This window comes from Drosophila pseudoobscura, chromosome X (genome assembly GCF_009870125.1).
Source record: "Drosophila pseudoobscura strain MV-25-SWS-2005 chromosome X, UCI_Dpse_MV25, whole genome shotgun sequence".
Classification (NCBI taxonomy): domain Eukaryota; kingdom Metazoa; phylum Arthropoda; class Insecta; order Diptera; family Drosophilidae; genus Drosophila; species Drosophila pseudoobscura.
In genome coordinates this window covers 39,409,934-39,422,733 of record NC_046683.1, presented here as the reverse complement: position 1 = coordinate 39,422,733, position 12,800 = coordinate 39,409,934, and the positions used below count along the sequence as shown (strand labels likewise).

Genomic DNA, 12,800 nt, shown 5'->3' with positions numbered 1-12,800 from the left:
GGCCAGAGAGTGCTCTAGTTCCGAGAGGGCCGGCGGCGGGCGGCAGGCAGGAAAATCCAATTAAACATTTCGCATTTGAACTTTCAACCCTTTGGGGGACGGGGATGGGGAATGTGGATGGTGCCAATCGTGAAGTGGGTCACCCTGTTGATTGAATTCCGTCGTCATCACTTTGATTGTGGCTGATGCACAGGCCGCCCTATCATGCCCCTGCCACACACACACCACTCTGTGGCAGCAGCCGCAGATTCCATTAACGTGGGTGCCGCAGCGCATCCGTGAGGCATCACATTCGTCATGAGGATGATACAGCAGCCGCAACCCGGTGATGGATGGCCCAGCCACAAGCCGAGCACGTGGTCGCTTCCTGGCTGCTGCTGCTGCTGCTGCTGCTGCTTCTGCCCCCAGACAGTGGCCATTTATCTCATTGTAGAGCATTGATTAGAAGCGCCAGGCACAAAAAGATACACAGATGCAGAGATGCAAAGATAGAAAGATATGGAAATGCAGTTGCAGCTCCGCGCCTCCAGTCGAAAGTGGGCCACAATATTAATTGCATTTGCCACTGGCTGTAGCAAGCCATTTAACCCAAATGAACTCGGGAATACCCTCAGTCCAATAGCTACACGGCAACATCCTTACTTTGAGAAATTAACTATCTGCTACACTCATTCACTATCCATTCATTATGATGATCATAATCTAAACAAAATCATTAAGATCCCAATACGAGCAACATTCGAAATCAATTACCAAACAATTTATCAAGGTCTTAAGGTCCACTAGACCTCTGCAAAGGAACAGAACTGTGGATTCTACAGATCAGGAGAGATTTATAAGAGATCCTAAACGAGCCAAAAGACAAATGCAATCACAAATTTAAAACTAACGTCTGTAGTACGAGTACTTCTTATTCCCGATATCTGATAGTGTTCCCTTCTTTAAATTCCTTCCATTCTTCTAGTCTTCTGTAATGGCTTGAGTCAAAATCCTTCCACTTTCAGCTATTTAAACTGTCCCCTCAGACCTCACAGTGATATCGTATTATTACAGGAAATATACTACAAATGAAGGGCATGCACTCTGTCGCATTCGTGTGCACTGCATCCCCACTGAACAGAGAGTGCATTATGAATATGCATGAGAAGCAGGAGAAGGAGGAGGAGGGGGAGGAGGAGGAGGAGGTAGGAGTTCATAGATCAGCAAGAAGTGGCAAAGCGTTGGCGTTGGACCTCGGCTTCTGTGTTTTTTGTTTTGAACATTGTTTCTGGTTGAATTAATGATGCATGCATCCGTCATCGGAGTAGTGCCCCTCGTCTTTGGTCTTGCCACTTTCGCTGTGGAGTCGAAGCCTCCGCATCTTGGGCGCCCACATGCCCCATTCCCCACGCCCCACGCCCCGTGCCCCATGCCCCAGTCACCGCAGCAGTTGCAGTTGCAGTCTGCCTTCTCTGATGCACATTTGAAAAATGTAATGCGCCTTATGCGCTGCTCTGGCCTCGTCTCCATCTCCATTTCCATCTCCATCGCTCCATTGGACTGACTCCATTTCCCCGATCTAAGTGGTTTCTCCGCCCTGGCTTTCTTTATTTTAAACTCATCAGCGAGTCGACGACATCATTTGGCGGACTGCTCTTCTTCTGACGAGGCAGCAGCCGCCCGCCGCAGCCGATGATGGACCACGAGAGTCACTATTCGGGGGCCACATAAATATTTATAAATAGCCCCAAAGAAGTCGCGACTCTCGGCGGTGACTCGCGGCTGCTGCCGGCTGTGAATGATGTGATAGATATCCGGATGATGATGATGACGATGAGGATGATGCTCACGCTCACCGGTCATCCAACTCGCCGGCAGGGATAAAAGCACCTCTGGCACATCACCGATGCTTTCCATTGCAAAAGGGATTGCGGATGCCACGTAGCTGATCAAGAACTTTTGCCTGAAAGCTCTCCTCCCATCTGCAGAGACCAGGCAACGCCTCTGATTGATATCTTCCAGGTTTAAAAGTTCTTCCAATGTTCTAATGTTCTTTACTCCCCCGCCTCTCTATTCCGCGAGACATGGAGAGAAAGAGGGAAAGGGATACACTGTCGCCTCCTTCTGTTTTGGCTGCCATTCAGTCTGCCCTGAAGTTCTATCCTGGCATGTCTGGTGGCCCCATCGTCTTCTTCACGCCGGCTGGAGCCCTGACGGATGACAATGGAACTGAGTCATCGGGCCCTAGCTCCTGATACTGCTCCTGCCTTCCCTGTCGCTTCGCTGTCATTTAATCAGGCAAATTGTTAACGCCAACCGCAAACAATCAGCCAGAGCGGCAGCCAGCAGCAGTGGCAGTGGCAGTGGCAGTGGCAGTGGAAGCAGTGGAGTCCTGGGAGCCGAAGCAACATGTTACATTTATTATGTGTGGAAAAAAGTAGCATCCAGAAAAGTAGTATCGTTGTTGCAGGAGGAGGCGAAACAGAGATAAATTGTGTGGCGCCGCCGCCCCACCCTGGACCTAATCTGACATGTAACATGTAACATCTCTCCCCCCAGGCGTCGCCTCTGGCTGTGATCCGGCGGACTCCACATTACACGCACTTTCATCCATCTCGGATCTCGGGGCATGACTCATGGGGGGGGGGCAGAATGATGTTCTCCTCTCCCTGAAAGTCATACAACCCATCGGAACCCTCGGCTCTCAGTGTAATCAAAGTCCCCTTCTAAGCCACGAGTACGGGGACAACATTGAGAGCAGAACATAGATTAATTTGTTTGCTTTTCCTATTAAAACAAAAAAAACCAAACTGAAAGAAAGGTCGAGTTGTAGACACCCTTGAAGAAGCTACCAAACAAGAGCGGTTGTTTATACAACATAGAAATAATATATTGTGCTTTAAAAGGCAAATAACATACGTATGTATGTATGTACTACATGAATCTGTTAAATATAGATACATATGTACATACACATGTATGTTGTGTGGAACGGTCCTTCGCTCTACAAGGTTAATACAAATAATTAGTAATTAGTGTGTATATATGTATGTACATACATACACACATATGTATTTATGTTTGCAAAACTGTAATAAGTTGAGCGGGAAGTGTGTGTGCCGCCAGTGGATCCAATTCACCCGAATCATGTATTATTTCAAATATTTCTGTAGCTTGTGGGATTGCAGTGCCATTGGTCGACTTCTGGCAAGGCGGTTTGTAAATTAATTGCAAAATACGTTACTAATAGTACCAATAATTACAGTTTTTAAAGAATTTCCAACCATATCGAATGAGCCACTGAGGTTCTTAAAATACCATTTCCCTCATTGTGCTTAAGCGCCCTGTGCAATGCATCCTCTCAGTATTTCCCGTACACTTTGATGGGCGAAACACATTTAGCTGTAAATAAATTGATATAAATTTGTATTTTAACTGTAAATAAAGCACAGGGTAAAGACACTTCCATACTCCACCTCCTGCACAGCAAAATGCTGCAAGCAACATGATACCAGCAACATGCTTAGGCAACATTTTCTAGACCAGAAAGAGCGAGAGAGAAGGCAAACGGAGCATCTCTCGACTTTTGTCGTTTTGCTCTCTCTCTCTCTCTCTCTCTCTCTCTCTCTTTTCCGCAGCAATGTTTCTGGGAATCGAATCGTCCGCATGTTGCTAGAAAGCGTCCACATGGTAAGTGAACGAGGTATAGCTGGGCAACATACAGTTTGTATATATGTATGTATGTGTGTATGTACTCTGGCCACAGCAACATTCAGGCAGAGGTGGGCAACATTCGAAAACCCTTGAAAAAAAGGATATTTGGTGAGATGTATTATTATACTACTCTCGGGATATTATCGTTCATGAAAAGACAAGTCTGCGAAGTAGTCACTCCCCAAACACGATATTTTATAATAAATTATGAATTATTTATTTATGGCTATTACATTTTGGTTCCACTGCCATGCATTGAGAAGCACTAGAGCAAATAGGGTATCAAAACATCCACTCCTAACAATATCTGGCCCTGCCAGAGGCTTACATGCAACATGAGTCCGGAATGCCAAGCAAGCGACGCAGCCAGCGACGTTTTGTATGGGAAAATGGGAAATGCACGGCCTTGCCGCCCCAATCGTCCAATCGTTCTCGGGCCGTGGCTAAGGAAACAACAGAAATATGTCGGGTGTTGCTCAGAATTCAAAAAGTCCGTTGATAGCTGACTGACAATATCCCACAAAAGATACCACCAGAACATATATTTTACCAAATATATCTGTATATCAATATAGAACGTTCATATCGGAAAAATCGGTGAAATTCTAATTGAAAACGCGTCGGTGGATTTCCATACGGGGTTCCCATTATTTTTTTGAGTGTTCAATGGTTCCATTCAGTGGTATATTGGTGTGGATTTTAAGGATTCAGAGGAGAAGTAAAGAATTCTGAAACTAAAACCAACCCTTCGCTATCGTTGAGGATCAGCCAGCAGGCGCCTCGTCCTCGTCCTCCCACCCTGACCGCCTGCCTGGCCCAGAAACCGGTTTCTCCTCTCGCGAAATATAGTATTTCGAGTGGTGCCTCGAGTGAATAGTCGGCCAAACCAACCCCCAACCCCGAGAACAGTGAGAAAAAGTGAATAGGGAGTGGAAGTGGAAGTGGAAGTTAACCCCCAGTGGCAGTGGCAATGAACCTTTTCGATCTTATAAGACTCTCCATGCAGTGAGTGATTCAGATACAGGACACAGGATACACATCCATATGTTTAATCCATCAAAAATGGCGAAAACAGAGACATTCGCAATGCAGCAGGGCCAACGCACAGAATGCCCTAAATGTAGGTATACGGGGGAGGGGGGGGGGGATACAAAAACTACATTCAGAGAGGGATCTTTCGTTTTCCTTTAATAAAATTAAGAAATCTCTCAAGAAACCTGGAATCTCCATTGCGATCACCATTACTTATTTTTAAAAACTAGTGCTATTAATCTGCATCCTCCATCTCTCTTGGGTTTTACTCTTGATTGGGTTTCTTTAACTACAGATGGATAATCCCTTAATTCTTTATGGTGTACATATATTTATATCTGAATCGGAAGCAACGATTCTTTAGAGCCCAATCCGAATGAAAGTTTTCTTAGCACTTCAGGCATTATTGTAGATCTCTTAGATATCTGCAAGCGTTCAGCTACAGATGCGAATAATGAATGGGCGATTCATTTGTTCTGCCTTCATCCTCAAAATATGACGTTTTTACCTGCCTCTGCCTCTGCCTCTGAATTATTAGAATATTACATATCTAGACATTTGGGAAGATGCAACCATTAATATAACCTAATCTACGCATCTGTTGCATTTGCCGCTGCTTTCATCTTGAGAAATCTCAAAATCTGGAAATCTCTCGCTCGAATAATGAACTGGGAACACGCGTTGAGGGCAATATTCTTGGATTCTTTATGATGAATATCCACTACGAGTAGTGGCAGGCAGTCCTTTGCCCTCAGATGCCCATCTCCATCTCCATCTCCTTCCTCTTCTCCCCCCCCTTCCAATGGCTGCCTTCTGCTGCTGCTGCTGCTGCTTCTGCTTCTGCTGTTGGGGCTACGTGTTGGGAGCCCCAGCTGTGAGCAGTCGTCGCGAATGCTTCATAAAAATCTAATATTTATGGAAGAGCAATGGTTTGGAGCGAATGGAGCGAGTGGCGGATGGAGGATGGAGGATGGTGGTGAGAGGAGGGGGGAGGAGTGTTCCGAGTGTCAAGCGGTGAAGAAGCAAGAAAATGTTTTTAATTGCTTACAAGTTCTTCTCTCCCTCTCTCTCCCTCTCTCCCCCTCTCTCTTTTCTCTTTTCTATCACTCTTTTCTCCATTTCTCTGTTGTCTCTGCCGTCTGAATGGTTCGCTGGAGAATATTCTGTTGTCTTTACGCTTAATTGGTTCGACAATGGAGCAGGGAAAAGGTCACGTTAACGAGTTTTGATCGAAGACCGAAGTTTTGCCATCACCACCCACACCTTTCCCCCTGTCCAAACTCTTCCGAATAACAGACAGACGGACTAGTAGTAGGAGTTGGAATAGGAGATGGGAAAAGGGAAAAGGGAGAAGAAGACTTACACTTGAATGCACTTTTTGTCATTTTCCGAAGCGAGTTTTTGTCTGCCCCCCCCCAGCCCCATCCGGCAGTCTGCTACTTGCAACAAAGCCTTTTCTCTAAATTAAAAGCAAAACAAAATTACAAAGAAAACTTTGGCTTTTGGAAAAGCCGAAGATTGGACTACACTGCTCGAAGATATTAAAGGTCCCAGCGAAATAAATATAGGAATCCATTCCCCTCTATGACGGCCTTGAAGCGCATCGCGTGATCAGGAAGCTGAAGTTGGGAAGCCAGACATTTGTAGAGCAAAGGCAATGGCTGTGCCCTCTGCTGCCAGGGTGTCCTTTCGAAAGGGTATCCCCTGCAAAAACCAGCAACAAACGGCGCGGCGCGTCGGCTACAAAGTGCAATATGAAGCGGCGATTGGGGGTTTGAGATTTGTGGGGTTTCCATAATTAAAGCTCGCTCCTGTTCCTGGCTCCTGGCCATTGGCAGCTGGCTAATGAATCGTGGAGAATGGAGAGAGAAGGCGGAGCAGAGAAACGCCCATTGTTCCGAAGCTCGATCGAGAATGGGAAGCAAGGTCCCCTGGCATCTCCCTGTCGCTGCACAGCGCCAGTGGAGCGGAAAAACAACACCATTTACACCCCCAAAAAATTCCACTGGAAGAACCAAACCCATTTCTTGATGTCGCAAGCAGTTGGCACAGCCACAGCCCCACAGCAGTTCCCCCTTTCTGACGTCCAGACTTTTGGATTGGGCTTCGGATTGGGATTGGTATTGGGCTTGGGTTTGGGTTAGGGTTTGGGTTAGGGGTTTGGGGTTTGGCAGCAGAGAAAGCAAAATGAGGAAAGTTATTGAGCAGCGCGGAAATATCGCAGCGCATTTTACATTTTCATTTTTCCATTATTTCCACTGGCATCCCAGACACGACGGCGGCGAGGACCATCTGGAGTCCTGCTGCTGCTCTCGACAGCTCCTGGACATTGTTTGTCCTTTTCTGTGTGCAGAAAAGTGCTCGAGTGGCAGCCCCTCGACAATGTGGCAAAGATGCTTGAGCTGCACAAAGAGTGGAGAGCAGTGGAGTGCAGACGGGAATGCAGCTGAAGATCTTCCTGGAGTCGGGGGACAGCAGACGCCATCCGGGAGCTGTGGAATGCTTCCCCATTTAAGAGTGTCCTTCTATCACGAGAAAACGTATTCAAAGGAGCAGAAGAGGGGAACACACTTCAACATCAATCAGTCCCCAAAAGAGTTGTCCTCTTGGAAAAGAGTCTTTCCTTCTACAGAAACTTATTTTCCTTCCAAATGAAGCAAAAGTCAAGAAAGGGAATCCTTTCTATACAGCAGGTACAGCAGGTATATGTATGTATCCTGAAAGTAGGAAATATTCATGGACGGGTCTTTGGAAGTCTGCATTCCAAGTATAGAAATATCCCATCAATCTACTCCTCCCCCAACCAGTAACCCGATTCAGAATCTCCTCCGATCTCGGCTCAACATCAGGAGTTTCATTCGACTGAAGAATCAGTAATGCACAAGAGAAGACTCCTTCTCGGAGGGCTGCTGCTCCTTTGCATATTCCCAGGGAACCCTACAACCTACAGGACCATCACTGACACCCCAGAAAGGAGCAGAGAGGCTCTGAGAATACAACGATGAAAGGATGAGGCCAGGCCCAAACTTTTATCAAAAGCGTGGAAACTTTTGTTTTAGTTTATTGTCTGGCAGATGGTGGGGAAAACTTTGTTTCTACTTTTCTTTTTCTCCTGTTTTTTTATAGAAAACTGATTAGGCTAAGCCCAGGAGGGGCGCAGGCGGGACAGAGAGAAAGGCTTGGCATGGTAATTTTATGGGGCAAGAGAAGGGATACATCAAACGGTGTCTGCATTATAAATCAGTTGGCCAGGAGGCAGGAGAGCGAGATGAATGGGAGGTCCCTTCGATCCCATTAGAAACTAAGTTGAGATCATATATAACCTGTGGGGAAAATACCCAAGTAATGGATCCAAAGCATTAAACCGGAACTTCGCTTAAGAGACACTTCACTGGAGAGGTGCGGGGCAGCCAGGCATCAAATGGGATGCAGACGAAGGACGAGTGAGTGCCACTCGTAATTAAAGGGAGCGCAGACATCATCCGTGCCGCTTTTGCTGCAATTGTTGCCGCATCACAGAACAGTATAACAGTGGCAGCACACTGGAGAGGATGGACGGTGAGAGCAGGGTGCTGCAGAATGATGAAGCTGACATCTATCCCACGTCCCCTCCCGACGGGTAATGCAAAACATGCACAATTTTTCAATTTCAAAGCTGCCAAAACATGCTGCAAATATTGACACTGACTGTAATGGGAAAATCATTCACAGCAAGGAGGGAACACCCAGCAGCCAGGGGGAATAGCGAGAGAGGGCAAAAGAAGAGCACTGTCCCATGGATCCCCTGGGCAGGAACCCATTCCAGAGGATTACCGAATAGAACCCAGGTGCCACGATGGGATAGGGAAAGATTAAACAATTATTGAGGAAATCAAACCAAAAGATAGAGAGCACCAGATTTTAAATAAGGGTGTTTCCAATAATGGACAAGGGCAGTGCAATCTGAAAGAAAGCTGCCTTGAACCCTTTAGAGGAAGGATGTATTCCATTCCAAGATAATCTTCTCCTCTGACTTCTATGGGGAGTGCCAGAGCAGGAGCTACATAGATGCTCTACATTTACTCTACAGTCCTTTTTCCTATAAGCAGAATCGAAGGAACTGGAAGAACTACTTTATGGTTCTACTGCTTGAAGGATATTCTTTCTAGAGGAAACATCTATTACCAACCGATGTTATATAGAAATCAGTTTGAGCTTTGGTATATTTAAGTCTGAAGAGCACATGTGTTTGGGATATTTTGGGATTCGGGAATGGCCCGAATCAATTTGTCCGTCTCCTTCCGTTCTGACGACTCTGTTATGGATGGGAGTGGTATTCTGCGTGTGCCGATGACTGCAGTTGAAGATATCTCAGATATCCCCGTTCTGAGAGCAGGGGATGGCCATGGGGCATGCCCGATAAGTAGCAGCTCCCCTCAGACTAGACGGCGCGCGTGCCGCCTTTGAAGGGAATGGGGATGGTCGTGCCTTCTCTTGTGTATGTGTATGTGTATGTGTATGTGTATGTGTATGTGTATATGTATGTGTATTGGGGGATAGGGATGTCTTCTGGTTACAATGTTTTATGGAGTGTTTTCTTGAGTGGATCTTCTGCTGCCGCTTCAGATGCTGCCACTTCTGTTTGCTGCCGCTGCTGCAAGCGGCTGCCGCTTTGTTGACTATAAATAACAATGGAATCATGACTCCAAATTAAACGTCGTGCAACGTCGGAAAACACACAGCAGAAAGCCAGAGACTGCTGGCAGGGGAAGCTGTTTGCTCTCTGGAAAAGTCAAAGAAACACACAAGAAACGCAAATATATTACAAACATACATACATATATGTACGTACATAGGTATCTGCTTTCCCTGTATTTTTCTTCGCACACGTACGTAAGATATGAGTGGCTGCCACAGGGCCACAGTCGAGGAAGTGCCCCATGGGGCACTGGGGCGTGGGGGAGGAACTTTGTTTGATTTGCGGCACATTTTGAGTAATATTAACAAATTGTTTGAGCCAAGAACCAAGTTCGTTGCAGATACAGCGGGAGACAACAAGAAGACTTTCCCACTGCAGACACGACCTTTCCATACCCATTCTTTCGATGTCCATAAAAGATTTGGAAGAAAGGGAGATATACATGTAAACATCCCATGTCCCAGAACGCTTGTTCCTTATATTTAAGATCCTTTTCAAACCGAGTTCCGAGAACTCTCTGGCGTCTAGTTCTGGCGACATTTTAGAGACGTTCTGAAGCTATCCTTCGATTGGCGTTGATCTGAGGGTCGATCCCAAGACGAAGACAGTATTTCATCACCTGAGTAAAACAAAGAGAGAGATCTTTCAGGAGTCTGTGCAACAACAGAGAGCTCTTGTTGTATCCAAAGTAGTGGACCATGACTCCCCTGGCCAGGGGACGGTAGTTGCCTTCGTTATAAACAGATTAATCATCCATCGGGGATGATGGGTGGAACTGGTTGGTTGAGAGGTCCACATGGAAAACCCTTTCAGATGCCAGCAACACCAAACAATTGAGTCATCCACACAGTGGCACCCATCCCCATCCCCATCCCCATCCTAGAGAGAGCTCTCTCCCCCTCTCTTTTTATTGTACATACAGACATACAATATGAAAGCCAGAGACCCCATAATGGCTCTGATGTCGTTAGTCATCTGCTAACCCTCCTCCCTTAGCAACCCCTTCTTCCATGGCAACCCCCTCTGGCACCCCTCTGGCACCCCTAGGACCCCACTTAATTGCGTCTGCTCATTTAGTAATAAAAACGAGACCCACAACAGACAGGGGGCCAGTGGAGCAGGGGCGTCCACCGTATATGTATATAATCCGGAGTGCATTGAAAAGTTTCGGAATTGAGAGAGAGAGAGAAAGAGCGGAAAAACTACAAAAAAAGAGGGGAGCTATTCTCGCTCTCGTCCTCTCCCTCGCTGTCGGTGGAAATTCAATTCAAATCGTATTCAAGTGTTCGCTAACTCATTCATTCATCTTTTTATCGTTTGGAATTTGTTCTTTTATTGAGATTCTTTTAGCCATACCCCATACCCCATACCCCACACCCCACACCCCACACCCCACCATTCCATCCATTTCCATCCACGGTCTGCGTCTGCGTCTGCGTCTTCTAGTTCGTCTTGGAGCCCATAATCCGATTGTGCGTTGGGGCAAATTATGGCCGGGGATTCGTTATTCGGAGATGGGACTTACGGAATATGTGAGATTTATGTTAAGTGGCAGACGTCGCATTATCCTGGTGCCGCATGACTCGGCGGCGGGGGAGAGGGGGAACGCTGGATGCTGGGGTGCCTCTGTGGTGGCACGGTACGGAGACCCCAGCCCCCAGCCAGCCATAAAAATGTCATTCTGCAATAAAATCGAGCTTCTCTTTGTGTGGCAGGACGTGAAAATGGCCAGCAACAGCCAGGACTTGGACCAAATCTACGGCCGAAATATGACGATATATTTGAAAACGCTAGTTAGATAGATAAACCGATAATAGGTAGATAGATAAACTGATAGTTTAATAGCTGTACAAAACAAAGGAATTCTTTGCTCAAATTCAGAGAGGAATGTGGAATGGAACGTTTCCCATTCGCATGAAATACACCTCAAAAGATCTGCTCCTCGAGGCGAAGGCTTGATCGAATCTCAGACAATTTTTATGAATACCAAAATAAATGATTACAAATTGTTGTAAACGTTTCCTGAAATGTATCTGGAGCCCTCCTATCTGCCACTTTCCATCGGCAAGTAACATCCACGCCCTGCGCTGTTGGTGCTATCCAGAACTCAACTCAAAGCCAAATAGCCGGTTGGGGCTGTGTGTTCCTATTGGGCTCTAATATGTGCCCTTGCATTACCTCCTTGCATGCTTTGTCGGCAAGAGTATTCAGGTTTTGTTGTCCTTCTTCACACGAAGCGGCATCTGTGTGAGGGGTAGAAGTAGCGCTAGAAGTAGAGGCAATTTCATGGGCAATACCGACAGCCGACAGACCCAAATCCTTAGCAGCTGTTTGCCAAATGTTTTCTATATGAATACACTATTACCTGCCACTCGAGAGGGGGCATGGCATATACATATATCCTGTAGCTTAATCAATTGCACATCTCTGGGGTGGATGGAGGAGGTGTCTCCGAAAGCAATCACAGATCACGGAATCCAATAAGGGAATTTGTTGGGGATTTGGCTGCCTCCTACGGGCTCGGATGGATACGGGAGCAGCTGGGGGACGAAACACGGGACAAGGAAGCCGAATCCTACCCCGGATCTACATAGCTCGTTGTCTGGGAAACACATTTAGATAAAGTCACAGCTTAGTGTCGTCTCCCTGCCTTGATGTCCTCTGGAATCCCACCCCGTCTTCTGCTCCTCCTTCTCCTTTCAATGGTGTGTCCTGTCTAGCGACTCCGATTGGTTCTTTGTTTGTTCTCTTGGCCAAGAAGTTTCTCTCACGCCTAAATGCCTTGTGTGACTCGTCCGTGTGAATCATGTTATGGCTGGAGATGCACAGGCTGCAGGCGGTGCAGCGCGGACAGAAGCTGAACCTTGCACTGCTGCCACACTCTGCCGTTGGGGCTACTGAAGCAGCCATTGGCCCTGCCACTCCCTATTCCTTTGGCAGAAGTTTTGGCCAAAGCGGTTTTGGGCGCACTCAGATTTGATGGCTCAACTTTACCAAAACAGAAAGATTCCGCCCCTCTCCTCTCTCGTCTCTCCTCCGCTGTTCCGCCTTATAATCAGTGGATTTCTCCCCTTACTCTTCACCTTCTCCACTTTAGTTTTCTTCGATTTAGGCTGCCTCCAACTTTTGGTGTTTCACTGGCAGGAGTGGCCACCTCCAACGAAACCCTGAATATAGATTGATTTATCCACCCCCCAAAAGAGGAGGACTATCCATAACTCATTTCCCTGTCTGTAGTCCGCGTATCTCTGTATCTCTGTATCTCTGGGGCTACGGGTGGCATGGGGCACATCCTCGTGTCAGGACAGGCATAAACATGGCATTTTATATGCGTGGCAGCAGCAGGAGCAGCAGTATCAGTAGCATGCCCGGAGGTTGTTATTTTTGGCGGTTTATT

The 12,800-nt window shown here is 46.8% G+C and overlaps 1 protein-coding gene across 12 annotated transcripts in view; it reads left to right on the top strand.

Moving 5' to 3' along the window:
• The window catches only part of LOC6901139 (uncharacterized protein CG43867), a 143,336-nt gene that overhangs the window by 120,299 nt on the left and 10,237 nt on the right, over positions 1 to 12,800 (top strand). The window contains exon 1 of one of the 12 annotated variants that reach the window (XM_033382106.1): positions 4,071 to 4,813. The exons of the other annotated variants lie outside the window; for them this stretch is intronic. The gene's annotated coding sequence lies outside the window, so the exon portion shown is untranslated. Of the gene's footprint in view, positions 1 to 4,070; positions 4,814 to 12,800 lie in introns of those variants that run through there. 12 annotated transcript variants of the gene reach the window in all.